Source organism: Orbicella franksi, chromosome 3, assembly GCF_964199315.1.
Source record: "Orbicella franksi chromosome 3, jaOrbFran1.1, whole genome shotgun sequence".
NCBI classification, from domain to species: domain Eukaryota; kingdom Metazoa; phylum Cnidaria; class Anthozoa; order Scleractinia; family Merulinidae; genus Orbicella; species Orbicella franksi.
Genome location: NC_138147.1, coordinates 15,876,122 through 15,900,747, shown reverse-complemented (window position 1 = coordinate 15,900,747; position 24,626 = coordinate 15,876,122). Strand labels below are relative to the sequence as shown.

General features: G+C 40.3%; 1 long non-coding RNA gene and 2 pseudogenes across 3 annotated transcripts; 1 reads left to right on the top strand and 2 right to left on the bottom strand.

The window, feature by feature from the left end:
• Positions 1-3,083: 3,083 nt before the first annotated feature.
• On the bottom strand, positions 3,084-6,658 carry LOC145481488 (uncharacterized; annotated as a pseudogene).
• Positions 6,659-9,336: 2,678 nt separating this feature from the next.
• On the bottom strand, positions 9,337-22,533 carry LOC145481487 (uncharacterized). Of its 3 annotated transcripts, none has more exons than XR_014048649.1 (2): positions 20,903-22,533; positions 9,337-10,779 (listed from the first exon to the last, which is right to left on the bottom strand). It is a non-coding gene; the product is annotated as an uncharacterized LOC145481487 (long non-coding RNA). The 3 variants fall into 3 exon arrangements; XR_014048648.1 differs by having other exon boundaries at positions 21,245-22,533; XR_014048650.1 differs by lacking the exon at positions 9,337-10,779 and having other exon boundaries at positions 19,164-20,984; positions 21,245-22,533.
• LOC145480422 (uncharacterized) lies at positions 17,233-19,145 on the top strand (annotated as a pseudogene).
• Positions 22,534-24,626: the final 2,093 nt, after the last annotated feature.

Genomic DNA, 24,626 nt, shown 5'->3' with positions numbered 1-24,626 from the left:
ACGGCGAACGTGAATGAAGGCCGAACACATTTTAATTACAAACTATTAAAAAGTTACATGCAGCGTAGGCCTTTTTAATTAGAAAAAAAACAAATGTCCCCATGAAATCTCGCTTAAGACTTTTAGACTAAACAAAAGAAAGGTTATGTAATAAATATTTCCATTGATCTCAAGACTTCAGAGGTGATATTTTGGTGATTTATGCTTGGTGGCGGTTAATTGAAGGGGTGAGTGCAAAACCATGCTAAGTGACGATTTGGGTGAAAAAAATATTTTCGCGAAAGGGCTTGAATTTTTGCATGTGGTCTTCAATGTAATAGAAAAACGTGGTCCTGTATTTTTGTCACTGGTTTTTGCTTCGTTTATAAAGACGCCGCTAGGAAAACCGAGTGGTTTTTCTGCATATGCAATATCTGGAAAACAAAGCAAAGCTTAGCGGACAAACTACGGGACATTGTTAAACATACCTAAACAAAACTGCATGCAAAATTTGGAGTGTTTTTGACAAAGTTCACTTTTGATTAAAATACCTAGTGCCCTTTTCCTGCCGCGGTCTTCAAATAAATGAAGCTGGGCCTTTGTTATGATAAACAGAGCTGATCCTTTGTTATAATAGCCAAGCCAAGCCTTTGTTATAAGTCGAAGTCTTGCCTCGGTTTATCATAACAAAGGATTGGCCTGCCGCGTCCGCAAGGACTTTGATTTCACTTAGAAAGCAGCAAAATGTCAATTTCACGCAACGTATAAGCTCAAAAATGTTGATTTTAGGTCAAAAAAGGTTTAAATGTTGATTTCACGTTAACGTGCGACAGCAAGGAGGTTGATTTCTCTTAGAAACGAGCAAAATGTCAATTTCATGCAACGCATAAGCTCAATGATGTTGATTTCAGGTCTAAATAGGTTAAAATGTTGATTTGACGTTAACGCGTGACGGCAAGGAGGTTGGTTTCACTTAGAAACCAGCAAAATGTCAATGTCACGCAACGCATACGCTCAATGATGTTGACTTCAGGTCTAAATAGGTTAAAATGTTGATTTGACGTTAAGGCGTGACGGCAAGGAGGTTGATTTCACTTAGAAACCAACAAAATGTCAATTTCACGCAGCGCATAAGCTTATTGATGTTGATTTCAGGTCTTAATGGGTTAAAATGTTGATTTCACGTGAACACGTGACAGCAAGGATGTTGGTTTCACTTAGAAACCAGCAAAATGTCAATGTCACGCAGCGCATACACTCAATGATGTTGATTTCAGGTCTAAATAGGTTAAAGTGTTGATTTCACGTTAACGCTTGATGGCAAGGATGCTAGTTTCACTTAGAAAACAGCAAAATGGTAATTTCACGCAACTTATAAGCTCAATGACGTTGATTTCACGTGAAAACACGCTATAAATAGGGCTGACAGATTGACAGATTAACAGATTAACCCTTCTCCGCAACGTACGGGTCTACATACATCTGCATGTCCGCTGATCCCAGAAGCTCAAAACACTACAAATCCTGCCGATTTGAAATAAAATCAACGCAACCTGGATCACAGATCTATGTTACAATCGATCACTACTTGTTGGCCATCCTTGTGTTTAAACAATCTAGTTACCAGTTCGAGAAACCTCCACAGAACGTGATCGCAATGCATGCCGGGAAGGGTCTTTACACCTCGTGCACGGGAAAACATGGCGGTCGATATAAGACAAATTTTATAAGTCTAAAACCAGTTCTTGCTTTCGAAACTTTGACGCTAGCAATGCTTGGCAAATGGGCCACGACTCACCAGAGGGTATTTTTCTTGGGCAAGAACTGCTCTTGGACTTTGCTCCCCTGCTCAATCTGACTTCGAACGCCGATAACACGATTACGGTATATTAGCTGCCTCCAAAGTTTCAGAACACATTTTGATTCTTTAAAACGTGCTGATGACTTACGGGTTTATCGAGACTTTATGATGCCTCTCAACCACCAGGCAGGCATACAAGGTACTTTAAAACAATGCTTAAGATATTAGTTGATAGAGCTCTAATGCAGCACATCTCTTTTTTGTTCGATGAATTTCGTTTGACACGCGATCGATTCACGTGTTGTGCTCACATCACAATAACCGATGTAAACAATCTTTTCCCAGTTTTTCGCTCTATATACTATTTTCCTTTGACTTTAAGACAGCTAAGATTCTATAAACAGTCTGCCTGTTTGCTGTTAAACAAAATAATAAGGTTTCTTTTGTTTTTCTTTCAACAAAAGATCTCCAAAAGATGTTGCTTGGGAAACTCAGTTTTTTGCGTACGTTATTTCTCGAGAACAAAGAGCACCCCAGTGAAAAAAACTTCGGGGCAATGTTTCTCAGATAAAACGAAGCCCACACTTCAAAATGGCCAAAAAATCTAGGGGATGTTCTTGCACGCAGCCTTTCAATTTATCCCTCAATTGCCTCACTATTGAGGCAGGTGGCAAATATGTTTGCATGAAACGATACCATTGTCCACATTTAGGCCCTGATTATCCTTTCGCTGTGTTCAAATGGGATTCTATTTCTTTATGGCATTTGTTGGGAAATCTAACTGCCACTTTGTCACATTTATACTGTAGTGCACCCTCTGAGTTGTATGCAAAAGGTTCCTAAGAGGCTGAATTTATATCTGCAAGGGGAGGATTGTGAAAATATGATTAAAAAAAGGCACATAGGGTCCCTAATTCTATAATGAAATTTTCAAGGAAAATTGGGCGTGATATCTCTGTTCAAAAGAATTACGCTAATGAGCTATTGTTTTCTCTTAACGTCAGGTGAAAACATGGTAATATCTGTCTCAACGTACTAATAGTCCAGGCATTTTGTAATCAGACCTGGTACTAATTGCAACAGAAGCTCTCTCATCGTAAACCAGTTAGAAATAACCTATACATTAACATACTAAAAGTCTCTAAAGATTCAAGCGTGGGAAAGCCTCCAAATATGATCAACGTCTAACTCGCTTTCTGCTGCAACATGAAAACCAGGCTATAAACAGGAAGTTGCTGTTTACGGCTGTTTTATTAATATAACTCATGCCTTTCCCTTAAAATTAAGAACATACTCTTAGAAGAACAACTTGTAAAATGCTGAGTTATTTGAAAGTTTACATTTTCCAAGACACGTTTAGCCCTTATCTTCACGCTAGAAATAGAGTCATTCTTGAATTGTAATCTACACATGCTATACAAGTAAGTCTTCCGAATCTTCACTTTCGTAGTCCAGGGCGGTGGTAGAGTCAGTGCACGCGGACCCTGCACTGGCCACAGGCTGGAGAGCACTGCATACCATTCTTATGGCAGATGCACCTCATAGTGCAGATGTCAGACAAACAGTTGCATCTGATTAACTGTAGAAGCAAGTCTGGCGCAGGTGGCAGGTCCGTCGCAACAGGAACCAATTAATTGCCAATTACTTTCCATCCCCAGTCCTCGATCAACATCTCTGCATCCTCCCCCTGCCTTTACTTGTAGATAGATGCGCAGGCTGTGGAATCAGGCCACTGCTGCACTTGGAGGGAGATTCTGTGGCTGTATATGAGAAGTCTTTGTTGCAAGTTTCTCAAACTACCGCTGATACCTGAGAGAGTCAAGACCAACCCCTGGCTTCCCACTGAAAAGTGCCACGAGTACTTTTTCACCTGCAGCAACAACGTCAGATACAGCCGAATGGCAGCTGAACGTGTTACCTTGCTCTCTGAAGCATGGTACATTCTCAAATTTCTTTAGCGCCGTTGCCTTGCCAACTCTATACAGGCGCAAGGTTGTGTCGCAGCCGGTCATGGCATGAAGAAACAGGAGATTCCTGGAAACTTCCCTACCAAGCTGATCTTTGACTTTCTTCATATGCCAAACCCGTGCCCCTCTCATGTTTGCCTTTGGCTCTAGTCTGAAATAGAGATTACAGCCATCTTCAGAAGCATGATAGCACAAGAGGACTAGCAAATCTGTGTTGTCCCCTACAAGAACCGTGGTCTGTTTGGGCAGACTCTACAGCAGTTTTCACTATAACTAGATCGGCATCACCATCAGAGTGGTGTGTCACGCAGCCTGCATTCTGTAGAGCCTGACTCAGCATCATGAAAGAGCATTGCTTGTTCTTGGGGTTAGAGAGAAAGTTATCTTTCTTTAGCGTGATGGACATGCTTTCTGTAAAGGTGACAGTGGCAGCAACCTTCCCTGATGCACACCTCTGCTGTGTCATAGCTTTAGTTGACATTTCGTCATACCCGTCAAATACCACTATCGCTCTTCTGTATTTCCTACGCACATAGCTGCAATACAACTCGCACACTTCCTTGTAAGTTGGAGAACCTCTCGGCCATGGGACTTGGTGGAGAAGGGCACCTCCATCCAACACATATTGGACATTTCCTTCGGGCTACGTCTTGGCCTCTGGTGAAAGCTTCGCCCACAGTGCTTCTGCTAGCACTGGTTTTTGTGGTTGTCTAAGCGTTAATGGGAAGTCAAAAAGAGATGTGGGATAACTGCAGAGCTCGTATCAAAATAATTCTGCAAGTTGGGAGTTTTCACAGGCCATGATCAGTCGCTGAAATAAAAGTTGCGGGTCAACTTGTACTTGATCATTGTTAATCTTCACAGAGGACTTCGATGCCATAGTGATTACCTGGGCACTTCGTTTGAATGTGTAATCCATGGGACTCTTCCCATTCATTGACGACAGGATCTCCCCGACACATTTGGCGTCATCAGCATTAACACTACTATTGGCATTTACCCCATTCATGATGTTTCTTAGACTGTCACTGTCAGGAGAGAAAGGGTTATGTGCAGCCAGAGTACTGATGGTGGTCATTGTGTCTTTCGTGTCTCTTGCCTGTCTTGCCTTGGACATATCTTTGTTTTGCTTGCCCGAATCAAACTGTACTCCCGTCAACTCTTGGATACTGTGGTTGGTTTTGGCGCATGCCGGCATAGATAATAGCCAGATAAGATGTTGCTGCTCCGTTAGGCCCCTTCCTCTTGTCAAGCCTCCGCTCGTCTTCAGACTTCTCATAAGAACCTGCTCGATGATTAGGTCAATCAATAACCTGCCCAAAACCTATCACTCCTTCTTGCCACGTGAAGACCGGAAGCAAAGTTTCTGTAGACATCCGGATGTTTTGTTTGGAGGTCCGTCATCGACTGTAGGTATAGTTGAGCGCACTTAACGTACAAGTTGTGGCCAGAACCAGCGAGATATGGCAGCATTCTTGTCAATGCCTCGAGGTGGAGTTCCCAATTAGCTGTTCGCTCTGCTTTGAGAAAGGAGCGCAATATGTCCACCATTTCTAGGTACTGAATCCAAAGTGCTGCAGTGCGGCTTCTCTCAGCAAGGACGTCTTTCTTTCTGCGTACGCATTCTTGAATCTTGCTCAGAACATCTGCTGTGCTTGCTTCTTCAGCTGAGACTTTCTTTCCTGTCAACTTATCAAACAATGCACGCACCTCTTCAATCTTTGAAATTCCAACCTGCAAGTGGATATCTTCAGGCGTCGGCTCCAAACGATGCTGGTGGCCTGCAATATTAAATTAAATTGTCTTTATTTTAGCAACGCTTGTCAAAGTAAAAGAATTGACTTTAAACTGATACTTACTGTTATGAGTGCTTTCTGCATGAGGGGATCAGGCGATACTTGACTCGGAAATTTCATCAGCTAATTCAGACGCAACAGTACTCTCATTACCTGAAATGATAAAATGTAAAATAATTTGACATAATTGCTGTCTAATTTGAGTGACATGTAAAAGTGTATCGTGTCAATTTTACCTCGCTGCTCATTCTCATTGTCTCTGTCCACTGTATCTTTGCCATTCGCGTGGCAAATTATGGAATTTTCCTCAGAAACTACAAAATAAAAAGTAACAAGAAAATAAGAAATGACAATCAAACCAGATACGCTTTATAGACAAAATAAATGGCTATTACCTGTGTGTTGTAAGAGTGGTATGGGTACTTCCAGAGCTTCCGAATGCAGCAGCGCATTCAAAGCGGTGTCCATGATGAGGTGCACACGAACAGCCTGAGTAATTTCTTTTCCAGTCATTATATGGTCTACCGCATTAGATGCATAAGTCAGTTCCAGAACTTCTCATAAACCGGACCCCGCCATCAGATGGCCAATACTTCCAAGAAAGCTCATCTCCACATGAAAAGCACCAAGACGCATGATCACTTTGCGTAAATCGCTGTCAGCTGGTTCAGACTGTATTATGTCAAAGGCCTTTAACCACAGAGGCTGATCAAATGTGATGATGGGATTGGCAATTCCGTGTTCCTTGGCATGCTCAGTTACAAAGTTCGGGTGGAAGAAATACACGTGACATCGTCGCCTTGATATCAATCATCGGAAGGAACATAATTGAAGACTTGCCCGGGTGCCTTCCCTGGTGAACAGATTGCATCATGCCACTCCAAGATGGATGTGGGGTGCCAAACAGTAGAGATACCTTCCACAGGATGTCAAGATTCGAAGTGGGGTCTTCCACTCGTACAAGAACCACATCATTGTATTTGATCTCCACATTTACCTGACTGGGTCCACATAGATGAATCTCTACTCTTCCAGTTGTCGAGATTTCTTCTGCAGTAACTTTGCATTGTGGGACATTACAATTGTGTTTAGTACCAGGCGCAACAACTGTGATCATGCCCATACCGCGAGTGTCCTAGAGTTGTGGTCAACATTGTCGGCTGCGTACTGAACAAACTCGCCATTAAAAGAGGGTATATTAGTTCCCTGGCTAAGTGCAGCATTCTGGTTGAACATTTGCACTTCTTGGTAAGATGAACAAAACCCGTGGTGATGCAAGGTGTCAGTAAGGAAGCGCGAGGCGAAGTTGTGGTGCAACTGAACTGCAAGCCCGATCTGTAAAGGTGCGATAACGACACATGGCCGCATAGCTTGAACAATGGCCTGCCCAATTGACGCTACCTTCAATGAATTATTTTTCTCTGAGACGAGAACTCCCAGAAATGCAGAAAGTGAGGCAGGAAGAAAGTGGACATGAGATTTAGCATCGCTGTCTATCGTGGGGTAGTTGCCACTTGAGGTCGCAAGTGATTTGAGGTTGTTTTTTATCAGCCTAGCTGCTGTTTTGATGATGTTCATTTTTTGTTCTTCGATATCCATGTCATCCTTCTGTACGTAAAACTCCTGTAAAATTGCAGCAGCAGTGGTTCAAAAGGTTACAACATTCGGCTTACCGTTAATATCTGTTATCACGATCTTATCTCCAAAATACTCAGGAAGTTTGGTTTTCATGTGGTGCCGTCTGTAAGCTTCACTATTTGTGTCACTCAAACATTCCAGATCAGAAAGTGTAAAAGACATCAAGACAACGATAGATGAATAAAGAGCGCTTTTTGCACAAAATAAATCTCAATCCTAGTTACAGCTTTGTGGTACTCGGAAACACTTAGCTTGATTGCATAAATGTGACTTAAATTGGCTTTCTTGAATTTTTGTTAAAGTTTGGTTCTATTCTTGCCACATGGATGGGCAGTGTTCAGAAGAGGTAGTCATTGTAATCAATTTTAGTGGATTTCAAAACTTTATGTGTTTCCATGTGTTGGTACTTTTGTGGTTAGAATAAATCAGAGCCTGAGCTTCAGCCAGTGATGGGTGTTGAATATATACTTCAGTCCAGTCTATGATTGCTTTGACATTTGGGTAGCTCTTGAGGCACTCAGGATGATATGACTTAATCTCTTCCTGTGTTGGCCAGTAAATAAGTGGTGACATCTCCCTTGACAAAAAGGATATCCATGTGGTCACAATTCTATAAAACTGTTGGTTGGGACACTTTCATTCTAAAAGCAAGGTCTCCCACTGTAAGTCCCTGTCTTAGGCAAAGTAAGGTCATGAAAAAATCTCCTTCCACAGAAGTTTTCCTGCCTAGGCCAGGCTTCGTTCTATTTTCTTCCAGCTGGTGATGCTGTAGTGTGTTTGATCCAGAGCCTTTTACATAATGCAACCGTGCTGCATTGTCTCGCAGTTTATCTGCTAATAGTTTAAACACCTTTGCATTTTGTAATCCATTGTACGGTTGTACTAGGTGGTCAGAGTGTTCAATGTCCTTGATGGTAAGCCTTCTACTTTGAATTCTTTTGTTCTCTTCCTGAAGAGTAGTTATGAGAGTTCGAAGCTGCTCCACGTCCTTTTGAAACTTTGTAATTTGATCTCTTAGTTTACTACAGTGAGCTCACTCATCATAAGGCTTCACTGGAAAAGTTGAAAATTTACAGAGTATGTAAATAAATGTACTTAACATGTAAATAATCAAAAAGAGACTGTAAAGAATAATTTACATGATTTTTCCCCTTTTACATGTTTTGGAGGTTTCATGTAAAAAACATGTAAATATTTCAAGTGAAACACGTAAACGATGAAGAAAACACTGTAAATGTTTCAAAGCAAAGGGCTAAGATCATGTAAATAACATGTAAACTGTTCCTGCAAATACTGTAAATAGCCTGTAAATTTCTTGTGATTCAACCTGGGAACCCGTAAATAACATGTAAATTTAATACAGGGAGGTTGCCAAAATACTGTAAATGACATGTAAATAAAAAAGGAGAGGCTGTAAACAACATGTAAATAAGAAAAGGGAGGCTGTAAATAACATAGAAAATGAAAACAGGAGTCTGTATATAACATGTAAATCAAAAAAGGAGCCTGTAAATAACATGTAAATCGAAAAAGGGAACCTGTAAATAACGTGTAAATTGAAAAAGGGAGCCCGCAAATAACATGTAAATTGAAAAAGGGAGCCTGTACAATAAATAACTTGTAAATAATAACTTGAAGAAAAATGCATGGAATGGACTGTTTTATTGTAATCAAATCTGTTGACCTTAATTATAATAGTAGAAAATATGCAAATTTATAAAGAAACAGAAATTTATTGCAATCAGTAGACTCCATAAAATTCAAATAGTTTTTATATGCCACGAATAAGGTTTACAATGTATACATTGCAACAAATAAAACGTGTTGTCTTTTCTTTCTATCCACAACAAGACGACTTAAATGTAACTTTGTGCATGGCCAAAATATTTCAAAATACCATGACTGAACTCCTTTAACCAAATTCAAGCACTTTTCAAGAAGACTACTAAAATTCAAGACCTTTTCAAGATTGTGCGAAACCATGTCATATTCAGCTCTATTTAATTCATAAATAATAAAATGATTAAGAACTATACTGTTGTCAGCTACAACTAGTAAAAATTTTGCAATGTAGGTGTATTACTAAATTAAAATTGTTTACGAATGGATAACTGTCTTAAATATACACTAAATTCACAAAGTCAAATGTAACATAATGATAATACCTTGTCATAAAATGAATGAATAAACTGCTTTTTCTCACTAAGTAATTAATGTAAGATTAAATTAGCCTTAATAATTATTATGAAAAATGTGGGAGGCACGATGGCCTTGTAGTTACATGTAGTGCACTCAACTCCTGATCGAGCGGTCTGGGTTCAAACCCTAGGCAGGTACATTCTGTTGTGTTCTTGGGCAACACACTTTACTCTCAGTGCCTCTCCACCCAGGTGTATAAGTGGGTACCAGCAAATTTAATGGTGGGGTAACCCTGCAATGGACTGGCATCTCATCCAGGGGGAGTAGAAATAGTCCTAGTCGCTTCCTGCTACAGAAAGCAGGATAAGCTCCAGCCTGTTGGGCCACATGGCTCATATGTAGACTTTACCTAATTATGAAAATTACTGCAATGTAAGTGTGAAGTACTGATCAACTTTTTTCATAGAGTGAATTGTTCTTTTGAAATAACAGAAGATAGAAAGAAAAAACATTCACCACAAGACAGAGATTGACATTTTAAATTCATCATAAAAACATTCATGCCAAAGGAATACTACATTGCATAACATAAAACAAGGCCTCTGACATCTTTTAGGCTATGTCTACAAAGTCACAGTTTCCTTCTTTTTCCAAAACTGTACGGAATCCAAACAGTGCAAACATTTTGGACCCCTGACAAAACATTCACTGTAAACAATATTCAGACTGGTGAAGATCCAAACTTTAATTTTTTTGTGATAAAAAACTGTACTGTAAAAAAACCCAAACAATTCACAGGGGCCTGTTGAAATTGAAAGGCCTATCTAGTACCATAGTTCCCATAACACAACATAAGTTAATAAATTATTTTTCTGGTACTACATACATGTAAACATAGCCTTTGCTCTTTATGATGAAATCTTATAGCTGCTGTATTGAACAATAAGTATCAACCTAGCAATCTAAGATATTTAAATTTAATGTTAATTCACTAACACAGGTAGGTGATACTTCAAAGCATTAAAAATAATGTTTAAAGTGCTTGAATTTGTGCCAGAAAGCTGCCAGAGCATATCAAAGTGTTGAAGGTCACCATGTTAGACTGTAATGCACCAGGGGCCCATTTCTCAAAGGTCCCAAAAAGTTTTCACACCCAGAAAGCCATACCAAAATTTGAAATCTTATGTTTGCAGAGCTGTTTTATTCGCCTATTCTCAATATGACCAGAGATTCCCTTCACACAAGATGTTTCAGGCATATACAGCTCTTAGTTTTTAGACACAGCTCAATTACAGATGGCTTTGTGGGCTTGAAAAGTTTCCGGGGCCTTCACGAAATGGGCCTTGGACCCCTTATAGAGTCATAAGTACTATAGAATTCTCAGTTGCTGCTTTTTTCCTGATCAAGCATCAATGCCAAGGAATATGCATGTATTGACCACTCTCAATTTTACTTCATCCTACAAGCAACATAAAACATTTTGTTAAATAAGATAAGTTATGTCCGTGTATGAATCAGCAAATTCTGTGTATGATATCAATCAGCGAATTTTATACTGGAGTTATTATTTTATTTCTTATCATTCCAATTTATACCGTGACCTTTGAAATCGGACTGTAGCCGGTCATGTTGACCAGCCAAAGTAATTTTAGCTTGGTCACGTTCCGTTTCTGACCGGTCAAGATATTTACAAAAAAATCAAGTACACGTAATGTTAGCCTAATTAAACCCACAAATATAATTTGTTTGTTCCAGTCATTGCTAGACCATTTAAAAATTGGCTTAATATTTTTCTGAACGGATTTAACCCCAGTCGCTCAAGTGGCATTCCTAACAATCTTGTACGCATGACAAACAGCAAGCGGATGGTCTTTAGCCGTTAGAACAGATATGCATTGGTGTATGTTTTCGTGAGGGGTCATAACAAAAAAGAGATAATAATAATAATAATAATCAATATTTAAACAGGGTGACCCCTTCAGTCGCAGGACTGGTATCAACGGGGGCCCTGTATAACGTAAAATAAAAAGAGCATGTATAAATAATATATATCTATAAAAAAACTAACTACTTTAAAAGATACGCTGAAATGTTTAAAAAATTTAAAAGCTTAAAAAGGTAATAGCGTTCTCATAAAAATTGGATATAGAATTGAAAATGTTCTAAAAAATAACCTAAGAAAAAAAATCGGAGATAGCCTTGAAACGTTCCTTAGGTGGTAAAATCTTTATGTTCGTTGGAAGGCTATTAAATGTGCATGCACCATGATAATAAAAAGACTTTTTAGCGACATCTAAATGAAATTTAGGAAGTATAATGTCAGTGATTGACGATCTAGTGCATCTGTTAAAAACATGTTGGTTGTCGCTCTGGCAGCGTAACAGGAAATAGTCTTTAAAGTATAGAGGAACTTCTCCGACCAAGCACTTGTTAACTAACAGTGCACAGTGCTTTTCCATGGTTTTTGTAAGAGAGGGCCAGCGTAGGTTCTCGAGTATTGTTTCCGTGGCTATGTCAGGTTTAAAACCGTATACGATTTTCGCAGCTCGTCGTTGCAGGCGTTCAAGAGTCTTTCTGTTAGTGCTTCCCAGAGGGCAAAAGCACGTATCACAATAGCTTAATATCGGAAGCACCGTGGACAAATAGATCTTATTTGCTGCTTCCGTGGTTAAACAACCTCGTAATCGTGACAGGAGGCCAAGTCTGCTAGCAACTTTTGACCTTAAATAGCTTATGTGATCGTTGAAAGATAAACACTCGTCTAGCAAGACTCCTAGGTACTTGAACGACTTTACTTGGTTGACTTCCTTTCCTTCCATGCAAAGCGGACTATGAGATTCAGATCTGACTAGCCTTTGCCGAGTTCCAAATAAAACATACTCAGTTTTCTTTAGGTTGAGGAAAAGACCGTTTGCTGTTAACCAGTTAGAGACGTTATTGAGATCAAGGCTTAAGTTCAGCTGTAGTTGGTCAATGTTTGAAGCAGCAGTAAAAATAACGGTGTCGTCGGCATATAACATAACACTAGACAGACCAACGGCCAAAGGAAGATCGTTTATGTAAAGAATAAACAAGAGAGGCCCTAACACGGAACCTTGAGGTACTCCGCTACTGATGTTGGCGGCAGAAGAAAGGTGATTTTCAATGGACACTCTCTGAGTCCTGTTAGTGAGATAGCTCTCAAACCACGAGAGGCTGGTCTTGAATTCCATATCTGTACAACTTGTTTAAAAGACCGTCATGAGGAACAGTATCGAAAGCCTTTTTCAGGTCAATAAACACTGCCCCCGTCAATAGCCCTTTGTCCATATGACCACGAATTTTATCTGTAAGGAAGGTAACGGCCAACTGAGTTGAATGATTTGCGCGAAACCCCGATTGATAAGGCGAGAGAAGAGAGTTTTCTGATAGGTAGCTATGTAGCTGATGGAAGACAGCTTTCTCCAGAATTTTCGACAAGATCGGTAAAATTGATATAGGCCTGTAATTGTCCAGATCATCTTTGTTTCCAGATTTGAACAAGGGTACAACCTTTGCTTGCTTCCATTCAGACGGGACTGCACCAGTTTCAATAGAAAGATTTATCAAATGTTTTACACAGTCAGCTATCACAACTGCGCTGTCCTTTAAAAGTCTAGCAGGTAGACCATCTGGACCTGTAGCTTTCTTGAGTTTTAGGCATTTAAGTTGCTTAAGCACAAACGGTTTACCCACTGCTGTGAACTCAAAATGATTCTTTGTAAACAGCTCCTCGGTTGTAGAATTAAAAACTGGTCTTGCATACCGGCATGATTCAAATAACTTGTTCACAACAGAAGTAAAGTAAGTGTTAAACAATTCTGAAATGCTTTGTTTATCAGTAACAATCTTGCCCTCTGCCTTGATACAGGTCGGAATAGATTTCTGTTTCGTGTCCGGCATTATTTTCTTCACAGACCTCCAGAAAGATTCAGAATCGCCGCTGTTCTCTTCAAGTAGTGATCTACTATAGCTTTCCTTAGCACGTTTAATCCTTGCACTGACTTTGTTTCGGAGTAATCGATATGCGGCCAAATCGGTGTCTAATTTTGATCTACGATATTTCTTGAGACTGGCATCCCGAGCTCTCATCATCTGTTTGATTTCCAGTGTAAGCCATGGACAATTACGTCCTCTAACTTTTTTGTCGATTAGTGGAGCATGTTTGTCACATTCAGCCGTAAAGTTGCATTTCCACAAAGACCAGGCTTCTTCGACGTTAGTCGAACTCAACACATCATCCCAGGGGATTTTCTTCAAATCACTGCAGAAATTAGTTGGATCGTATTTAGCATAATTCCTGCACTTTATCACACGAGGTTGTTCTTTGAAGTTATTTATCTTTCGAACTGAAATTAGCATATCATGATCACTCAGACAGGATTCAGCAACTACGGCTCGAGAAATGTTTCGTGGATTTGTGGTGGCAAACAGGTCAATAAGTGTAGCGGTGGTTGACGTAGACTGTGTTGGTTCATTAATCAACTGTGTTAAACCAAAGGTTTTAAAAATCTCTTTCAACTTTTTGGTTTCAGAGCTTGGTTTCTTAGGCAAATAATCACAGTTGAAGTCCCCGTTTACAATAATTTCTTTTCCCTCAGCCACGGCAGAGTCCAGGCTGTTGTAAAAGCGAGCCAAATAATCTTCGTCAGGCTGGCTATCTGACTCTGAAGGTGGCCGATAAAATGTTCCAAACAGTATGCTTTTTGATTTAGGCAGAAAAATCTCAATCCAAACAGATTCATCAATCTCGAGGTCAGATCGGCGCACAGCATTAATTGACTCACTGACAAACACTGCTACACCGCCTCCTTTCCTCACCAATCTATCAAATCAAGATCAAAACTCTCAGATTAACAGTTGGGGATTTGATTGTTTATTCAAGAATGAACAACGTGACCATCTCAACATGACATGACTGGTCAACATGAGCAGTGAGTGAAGTTTTTGGCCGGTGAAGTCACCATTCTGGCCAGACATTGCCGTTGACTGGCCATTATTTTGAGCCCTGAATATTCATCAATCAAACAGATCTTATATCTACATCTGTAGCTGCTGTGTGACAAAAACTTTGCATCTCTGATTGGAAGACACTGAATGTCAGAGGGTGCAGAAGAACTAAACTCAAAATCTGTGGCAGTAAATATTCAGTGTTAACTATCTTCTACACTGTAATATTCATGCACAATAAATCAAACTCCTATCAAACAATGTTTAAATAATAAGTCAAGTTATTTGCAGGCACAATTTGATTGTTTCTTACATGCACTTATGCTCTATTGGTGGACAAAGGTACAGATGATGTCATAAACATTTGTTGGTAAATGTAAAGAATCCGATCCTACCGACGTGTTGGCCGACGCGTCGGTCGACAGTCAGCCAACAGTCGACCGACGCATCAGCCACTTTTTAACCTTGTAACGTACAAACTGCGTCGGTGGTGCGTCAGTGGCGTGTCGGTGACTCATTTGAGCCTTTTTGAATTATTGCAAGGCTAAACGTACCTTTTCCAAACTGAACTGACATGCCTTCGATGGAAAACTTTCACTATGATATAAAAATAAGAAGTTTACTTTTGACCGCCATCTTGTTTTTCGTGCTCTTAGAACCCAGTTCCCATTACGACAACTGTTATTAGAACCCAGTTCTCACTTCGGCAAACACGTTAGCCGACTGTCGGGCAACGCGTCGGCCAACTGTCGAGCGACGCATCGGCGGAGACTTTATCTTTATTTATTAAGCTAAACTTTATTGAGTTGGTCATTGATTTTTTCAAACTTGGTGGCTCCTAAAGGAGCCGTTTTTTTGTTGTTGACAGAGCCCTCTAGGAATAGAAGGCATCCTCCAACGCCAGCGGTAACAGCTTCGCGATGCGAAGTCGTTTCACCAACGGCAACAGATCACCCAGCTGCCTTCGACACTCATGCTCGATCCTTTTCACTGAAAGTTTCGGGTCTCCCAGCCTCTCCAAGGTGCTTTCGTATGTCACTTCGTTGACAATTCACAGCTCTGCTATGCCGAGGAAGTCTCTGATCGTGCTGCGTGCTGTGCGTGGGAGTCTGTAAGCGTTGTTCAGGCTACATTTCTTTTCGTTCAGGATTGAGAGCACTGCCTTGTATCGTCGATGGATTTCCGCAAGGTCGTTCCGGTCAACCTTCGCAGCAGCTTCATGATTAGTTCCAGTTGATGGCTCTGAGGAGTTCTGCAAAGTTCGTAGCTGCTGCTCCAGAGCCTTAATACAGTCATCTCTTTCTTTCAACTGCTCTTTGTAGGCGGCGATACGCTGTTCATTCTGCCGGACCAAGTCTGCCATCTCGTCAGCGTCCTGTTGAGCCTGAGCTACCTGCTCCTCCCTCTCTTGGCAACTGTCTTCGAGCTCGTCGAATTGGGCCTTCAGATCTTGGTAGGCCTTGCCAAGTTGTTGATTTTTCTGCTGCAGCTGTCGACAAATGTGACCTTTCATGCAAAAATGTGCTATAACGACTTTCCGTTTTCGAACGGAATTCCGTTTAGAAGCCGTTTGAAAGAAATTTGCATTCGTTCGAACGACCTGGGTCATCCGTTCAAAAAAATTTGCATCCGTTCGAACGGCTTGCTCACCCGTTTGGTAGAAACGTCCAGCCGTTCGAACGACTTGCTCACCCGTTCGATAAAAACGCCAGCCGTTCGAACGACTTGCCCACCCGTTTGTTAAAAACATCCAACCGTTCGAACGACTTGCTCACCCGTTTGTTAAAAACATCCAACCGTTCGAACGACTTGCTCACCCGTTCGCTGGAACATCCATCTGTTCAAACGACTTCAGTAAAACGTTGAACGGCTTTGATCATCCATTCAGGAATAAAAATATCTAGGCATACGAGCGGTTGTCTTAACCTGTTCGGGTACTCGCGTGTTCATGTCACCTAAGGAAAAAAGCCCTTCGATCACTTGAACAGTCTGCTAGCAGATTACGCGACAATCACAAAATATCTCCAAATAATGAAGCTCATGAAGAAACAGTCCACGCAGAAAAATCGAACTACGGTGTAGTTAGCCTGGGATCCAACGGTTTTTGCTTCCGAATGCCGATTCAGAAGTGCTGTTTTCGTTTTCTTCTTGCGTGATCTGTGAGCGAAGACAACTTTCGTTCAAAGCTCACACTGAACCGCTGCTTGTGTAAACAAATGAGAACTACGATGTTGTAAATTTTAAAAACTTCTCGCAAAGTTATTATTACAGGCGAAGAGCTCTTGCAGAAAATATATTTTGCGTTTCTAAACATACGGTAGTCAAGGAAACTTGAAAGTCGCCTATAGAAGCGAACTTCTCAAATTCTACCCTGTTTACAATGCGGTAAAATAAACGTTACCGGTATAACTATGGTTGTGATAAGCACATACATTGTAAATGATTTTCTGGACACCGAAATCTCATGAGTCTGCCTTGTGCATTCCTCTTATTTCAAAGAGAATCCACTGAATGAAATCTGTAAGACGGCAGCATGCACTGAGCAGGTAAGATAACAACGATGTTGTTGTGACGCCCTGAATTTGCATTAAGTTTCAAACATTAACTATGCGTGAAAACTGAGTCACGCTTTTGTCATGCATGCGAAGTCCTGTGCTTGTTTCCGTCGACTGAGAAGCTTGCTTGTTGTAAAATTTGGGTTACACTTCCCAGTAAATACGATGTATTTTTAGCCTTTGCCACAAGGAACATTCCAGAGAGAAAAAGCCATTCCAAACAATCTCATTTCACGCCGCGGGTCTGGTGTTGCGTTACCTGTCACTGTTGTGTAACTTCTATGCAAATTTATCGAGATCGGTGTAGAGACACGCAGCCGAACTGAACTGATGGCAATGCGTTTGAGTCGTAGTCAAAAGTAAGGGTTAGCATAGCATACAATTTGAAAATGTATCGGGAACTGTTAGAAACAGAAAGTTGGGGTATTTTTTTTTTGTAAAAAAGCTAGAAAAAACATCACCGCAAATACTTACCAAGTTTGCATTCGCCGTTGATTTTCTTTCGAGATCCGCCTCAGCAAACTCAGTGACGAATGTTCTCTGCATTTCAGGTTTACTTTCTTTGGCTTTCAGTGGTGAAATAAAGTAGTAACAGGAGCAGTTTCAATGATTAACAGCCATCCGCTCGAAATTATTTTAAGTGAGATGTGTAGCGGCACGGCACCATTCGAAATAAACTAAACGAATTATAATCATGAAGTTTCTAAGCCGTTCGTGACTGCTCGTTCGAAGATTTCATGAGCTGTTCGAACGTTTAGATCACCCGTTCGAAAGTCTTTTATGAGCCGTTCGAAATTTTTTGAGCCGGTCGAACGGTTTGTTTCGTTACCCGTTCGGAATGTTTTGCGAGCCGTTCGAACGGTTAGGCTACCCGTTCGCAATTTTCCCTGAGCCGTTTGAACGGTTAGGCTACCCGTTCGCAGTTTTTCCTGAGCCGTTCGAACGGTTAGGCTACCCGTTCGCAATTTTTCCTGAGCCGTTCGAACGGTTAGGCTACCCGTTCGCAATTTTTCCTGAGCCGTTCGAACGGCTAGGCTACCCGTTCGGAATACTTAATCACCCGTTCGAACACTCATTGAAACCCGTTTCAAACGGCTTGGTGACCCGTTTGTAACCCGTTCGATGGCCGTTCGTTTCACCCGTGTAACGGAAAGTCGTTAATGCACGTTTTGCGTGAAAGGTCGCAAATGGATCTGTAGTTAGGCTCAGCTTCTGGAGACCCTGGGGCTGCAGCTACCTGCGGCTGCTCCTTTTCTGCTGCCCTCCTTCCCCTCTTGGTCTTCTGTTTTTTCGCTGGTGGCTGCTCACAGTCACATTTGCGACTGTCGCCACTACAAGAACTGCACATCACTAAACAGTGGATTCTTGTAGGACCTGGCTGCATCTGATGTTCCTCTGGGCTATGCAGATTTCGGGAAGCAAAATCGCTCGACTTACCAGCCTTTCAAAGCCTACTGTGATCCGTGCACTGAGTGAGCTGAGAACAATCTGTTGCAACAAAGTCCTGAATGCTGGAATTAAGCTTGGAGGTTTAGGGAAGACCGTGGAAATAGACGAGTCGAAGTTTGGTGCCAAGAGAAAGTATAAGAGAGGGAGAGTCTCGGAAGGTCCGTGGGTGTTTGGAGTAGTGGAGCGAGGATCGCAGAAAGTGCTGCTCTTCCGTGTTCCCGACCGAACTAGAGAGACACTTGTTCATCGTCTCATCACTACACATATCCGACCGGGAGCTGTCATCTACTCAGATCAATTCACTCCGTACATACCACTCAACCAGCTAGGATACATCCATCTACCAGTGAATCACTCCAAAAACTTTGTTGACCCCGACAGTGGTGCACACACCAATACCATCGAAGGCGTGTGGGCTTGGTCAAGAAGAAGTTGAAGTGGATGTGTGGTACCCTGTATGAATACATACCCAGCTACTTGGATGAGTTCACCTGGTTCCGGAAGTTCGGGAAAGACAGAGCATTTGAGCAGTTGCTGGAAGACATCGCTGAACAGTTTCCACTGCAGTAAAATTGCAATTAAAAACGGCTCCTTTAGGAGCCACCACATATTAAAAAGTCAATGATTAATAAAGAGTATAAACTTCCGAATGAACGAAAAATAAACATGTCGGTGAGATCAATATGTCGGCCGACTTGCTAATAAACTCCCTTTGGTAACTGACCCTGGACAAAACATCGAGAAGACCTCGGTACTAGTGTTTCATTTTAAAAATGGCGGCTATTTAGCTATCACATTTTCATCCTTTCTTATGAAGTTGTTCTTGCTTCCAACTGAAAGAGATAACAAAATAATAGTTAAAAAGGGAAAATATTTCGACCAACGCGTCGGTAGAGTGTTGGCCGACGCGTCGGTAGTGTGTCGACCAACACATCGACAATTTGCCGACCAACACGTTGGTAGTGTGTCGGTGATGTGTTGGTGGTGTGTCGACCAACGTGTTGGCCAACGCATCAGTGACATCGCATTCTTTACCTTTACCCATTTGTTTTTGTTTCTTTGTTATGTATTGCAAAGCAGATAGATTCCATGTTGCCGTGCATCTGTTCAGCAATAGATCACAAAAGACATCAAAATGTGGTAAGAACATCAGTGACAGACTCTGCTGAAAAATTAACAGATTCTGTGACACACTCTGGTAATGGCTTATGTGAATATTTTTTGTTTTCATCACGTTTCGATGTTATCTGTGATCTACTCAAGGCAGGAAAAAACCCAGATCTGATTTCCTCAGCTAAGTAAATTTTGCTCTTGAGCAAGTGAAAATAGAAGTTCAGTGGCCTGGTGGGCAAGTGAAATTACAATGTAGCCTCAGTAGTCTTGTGAGTCTGGCTAAAAATGCCAGCTTGATAAATGATAATTTCCATTCATTCCATTTCAAAACTTAAGACCTAAAGATTAGTTAATTATTAGGTTGAAAGCAAGAATTATTTAGGAATCCGAGTGTACTTCATTTGCAATTGTCCTCTGATTTCCTTACTGGCCACCACATTGGCAACTAGTATTTAAGTGGGGGCAAGTGAAAACTGAAATTGACTGGCCCACTGGGCAAGTGACTTACAATTTTTTTCCTGCCCTGCTACTACTGAACAGATGCATGGCACATGAAACCTACAGGTATTTGGTAAGACCCCAATTTCATACAAGTAAAATGTACAGCTGTAACAGGGCTCTAAAGTGCTGTCTGGTCATCCCAGCATAAGGCAATTGATTGAAATCGATCCATAAATTGATATAAATCAATAAATTGAAATTAATGTTAGTGTTGTCAGTGTCATCAATCAATTGAAAGAAATTCATACTCACATGCTAGAGAATTTTCAAGTTATCAATTTGATTTTACCAGATTTATCAGTCGTTAGAGAATCAACAGAAAGTTGGTCTCTCTTTGTTAGTTCACATAAACTGTAGAAAAACTGTGTCCCTCAACACAATGTTTGATTGTAACTTTTTTATGTAGATTTCAAAGGCACTACCAAAGACCCCCAAAACATAGTCCCCGATACATGTATGCCAGCAAAATATTCTGTTTACAAGATACAATGTTATGTTCTTATGCAATTGTATTCATGATTTCATATTTCACTTCATATCTTTTGTTCATTTCTTTCTTATTAAATGTTGCTTAAAAGATAAGCTAGTATCAGCAAAATCGATAATGCTTATTGAAAATTTGATCACAATCGATGACTCATGACGAATCCTTTTATTGATTTCTGATATCATTGACTAATTTCTATTGATTGGTATCAAATAATCGATTGACTATACTGTGTTGTCCAAGACAAGTAGATTTTCCTGCCTGGGTAAGTTACTCTTCCTTTTTTTCAAGTCCTGTGTAGTTTTCATGACAGTTTAAGGTACATGTATACCTCTTTATAGAATATCTTAGTTTTTTTGTGTGTGTGTGAAAGAAAATTCCACAACATTTAACTTACTATCAGTACCAGTGGGTGCAATGTCCATGTACAGTTGTGTATAACAGCATATTGTAACTTGCATGTAGGTACAACATTACTGTATACACTTGAGTAACTTCAGAATACTTACACTAGCATAAGAGAAATTTCTCTGCTGAAGATGGCACATTACATTTTAGCTTACTAGCATTCACATCAGAGGGCAACATAACCTTACAAGAGCATGCATCAGAACCAATCATAAGGTGCATATAAGCCAATAGCAAATGTCGCATGCTCTTATTCAGTTATCGAGAACGGATAATAACAGATAGTAAAGCTGTTTATGCACGGCAGGTAAACATCACCAAAGTCGATTCCACAAGCAATCTAACTTCTCCTTGATAATGACATATTCACAACCAAAGGCAAAACGAAATGTATCTTGACGTTACTTTACTCTACTCGTTCAATTTATACAAAAATTGCTTACCTGTTGTTGTTGTTGCCTGTAATCGCTATCTTCAGCTTCTGGGTAACGGAAAACTTTGTCTTGAAACCGTGCACGGTGACAAAGTGAAGGTAGAGTGGATTTTGGCCCACTAAAACAGTGCTCGAGTTCGACGCAAGTTCCAACGAACTGCCCAAAATGGCGGGAGAAGCAAGAGAACATGGTACCTAACATGAAGACCGCTGATTCCCGCTTGTTGGAGATCGGGCACTCACAAGGCTGCTATGCTCTTATGAAGGGACTGGGATAACAGTGATGGCAATGAGAGCACAAAACAGTAGAAATCACCAAAAAAACAAAATTGTGAACATGCAAGGGCAGACTTAGTTGTATTAATCCTACTTGTAGAATGTTCATGTTTCAGAATATTTAACGCTCTAAATCGATGATATTTCGTTCATTCTCAACGGTTCAGGAGCACAATTGTGACCTCGAACTTTTGTGATATGAGAAATTTAACGTCTGTTGTTTCTGGATTGATAAAAATGTCATTTTGGATACCGAAAAAAGTCAGCTATCATTTTCGGAAAGACGATAAGACCTGATGTTTTCGGGAAATGGACAAAAAAGCCCAAATAAGTTCAAGAATACTCAAGTTCCTCTAGAATAACCCAACAGATAAATTTTTTTAGCGCAACCTAAAATTAACCTACAGAGCTTTGAAAGTACTCCAGATAGCCTAAAACACGGTTTAAAGGCATTTTAGAGAAAATGGTCGTTGGGTACTCCTGATGGTTCCCTACCTAACCTAACTCCGCATCAGTTCAAAACTTAGTCACCAGGGCTCTTTCCTTCTCTTAAATTTATATTTTTTTTTTCTAAGAGTCTCCATTTTACATTAACATGGTCTTTACAGTTTTTCAAAAAGCCCCCATTATCTCATTTAAATTGTTTTCACAACCTTTGCAAGGTCCCCCTTTTAAATTCACATGTTTTTAACAGGCTATTTACAGCCCCCCACCGCACCCGTGCAACTTCTAGGTTTTCCATTTACATGGTTTTTACATGTTTCTTATGGGCTCCCTTTCTTTCATTTACATTGTTTTTACATGTTTCTCACAGGCCCCCATTTTTTATTTACATGGTTTTTACATGTTTCTCACAGGCCCCCTTTATTCATTTACATGGTTTTTACATGTTTCTTACAGGCCCCCTTTTTTCATTTACATGGTTTTTACATGTTTCTTACAGGCCCCCTTTTTTTGTTTACATGGTTTTTACAGGGTTACAAACATAACATTTCCGGACTTTTTACAGCATTCGGTTGAATTATTTACACGTTTCCCACATGGCTTAGCAAAGCAATTTACATGTTTTTTACAAAGGCAGATACTGTGAAATTGCGTAAAATATTTTACAGGTTTTTACATGTTCTTCAAATGATCATTGTCGAGAAAGACAATGTAAATCACTATTAACAGAACATTTACATACTGTACTAAAAGGTGTAAATTTCCTGTAGTTTTATTTTACAAAACCCTGACATGTAAATTGTAATTTACAAAGAGTGTAAATCCAGTTTTACATACTGTAAATTAAAATTGACATGTCCATGGAAATTTTCAACTTTTCCAGTGCTTTGGAATGGACCAAGCACACCCACTTGTTCTTTCATTCAGGTCCTGATAGCAATGATCCAAAAGAGGGTCTACATTTTTCTGCTTCTTTGTAGCATCTTGGACACATTCATCCAAGGCTAAAATTTCACTTTTTTTGCTGTAATTTACTGAAGACAAAGACAAACTTTCACTGAAACCTTGGAAATCTGTCCGTGGCTCCTTATTTTCCTTATCTGGGGATTCTGAACTTCATTTCTTTCTCCAGATGTCATACACTTCAAGGGTGCCCAGCTCTTTTTCTTTTTGCATGGAATTTCATTTTGAGCTGTCGGAGGTTTTTTTTTTGTTGAACTTTCATTTGACAAATATCCCTTGAGATATAAATTTGGAAGTGGATACTGTTTTGTAGGTTTGCCAGCACTGAAGTGGTTGGAGCAAACCTTGGTAAATTTGGTGACTTTGAGGTCTTTCCTGTTGATGAGCTGTGACCATTTATTGTACAATTTGGAATTAGAGCAGCAATAAAAGTGTATTCTTCTCTTCTCTGCCTTATATATGTACCTATGGAAAGCAAAGACATTGTACGAAAACAATTTATCATTAAATTGAAACTTGTGGAAGAACTGAAAACCATCACTGGAGTACTTACCTGTCCAGATATCTTCGATCGTTGTTACATCCGTAAACCGCACAACGGTCCTTTTTTCCTGGGAAGATATGAACTCAATTAATTGACCTCGCTCCCAATGTGTGGCTTCTTAGCTCAGTTGGTAGAGCATCGCACCGGTATTGCGGAGGTCACGGGTTCGAATCCCGTTGAAGCCCTGATTTTTTTCAGGCTTCTTCTTTCCAGTTGCTTAAGTTGGAAAATTTACTGCGATGATCATACTTCACTTTCATCTACTACCGCAGTTCAAATATGAATTATTTCATATATACTTTACATCGTCCTTTTTTCCTGTCTTGATAGAATATTGGACAAGTATATAAATATGATACCGTAAAGTGGAAATTAACTATAAGAAATCTTTGAAAATTTGCAAAAACCAGAGTCGACAAAGCTTTGTTTACATTAGAACTGAACTCAAATTTACCACGAATCAAGCTGTTTGCACCCTGAGTGACTATGTGAATGTAATATTTTCCTGACAACACCTAGGCGCCCTCAAATATGGCTGATATCGTGAATAAGGGCTATTCACAACACTGAAAAACAGAAATAAAAATTAAGAGGAGAATACAATTTCTGCTCTCAGATGTGCTGTCTGGCTGTGTCTGATCCTGTCTGCTTGATTCAACATCGCTTTTGAGCTGTGCCAACTGCAACTGTGTCTCAACAATTTTTAACTGCATGGCCAGATTTTCCTTACGTAGAACCTCCAAATGAATCTGGTTTTCCACAGAAGTGGACGGATCCTCTGCGGGCGGCGAAGCTTTCTTGCTCAATTTCTTTTTCGGTTTAACACCAGTATTCTGGGGAATGGAAGCTGGCTCTTCCAACAGGGCTGACAGATTTTCAATGTCCTCTGGAAAAAGGAAGGAAGAGGACTTTTGGCTGGATGATCATGTAGATTTGGCAGCCATGGCTTGAGGACGCGGTGATTTGAAAAGAACAAATGGAGAGCTAAACTCAGAGATGCTAAAACTAGTGAGGAGAAACCACAACTGACCTTTGAGACGATGCTGAACTCGATATGACTGAGGAGAAACCTGACTCGACTGTGAAAAGATATGAACCACACTAGGGGGTGTGTCACAAATTAAGCGTTTTGACAAAGCCAAAACCACCACATCGCTTTTCCTTC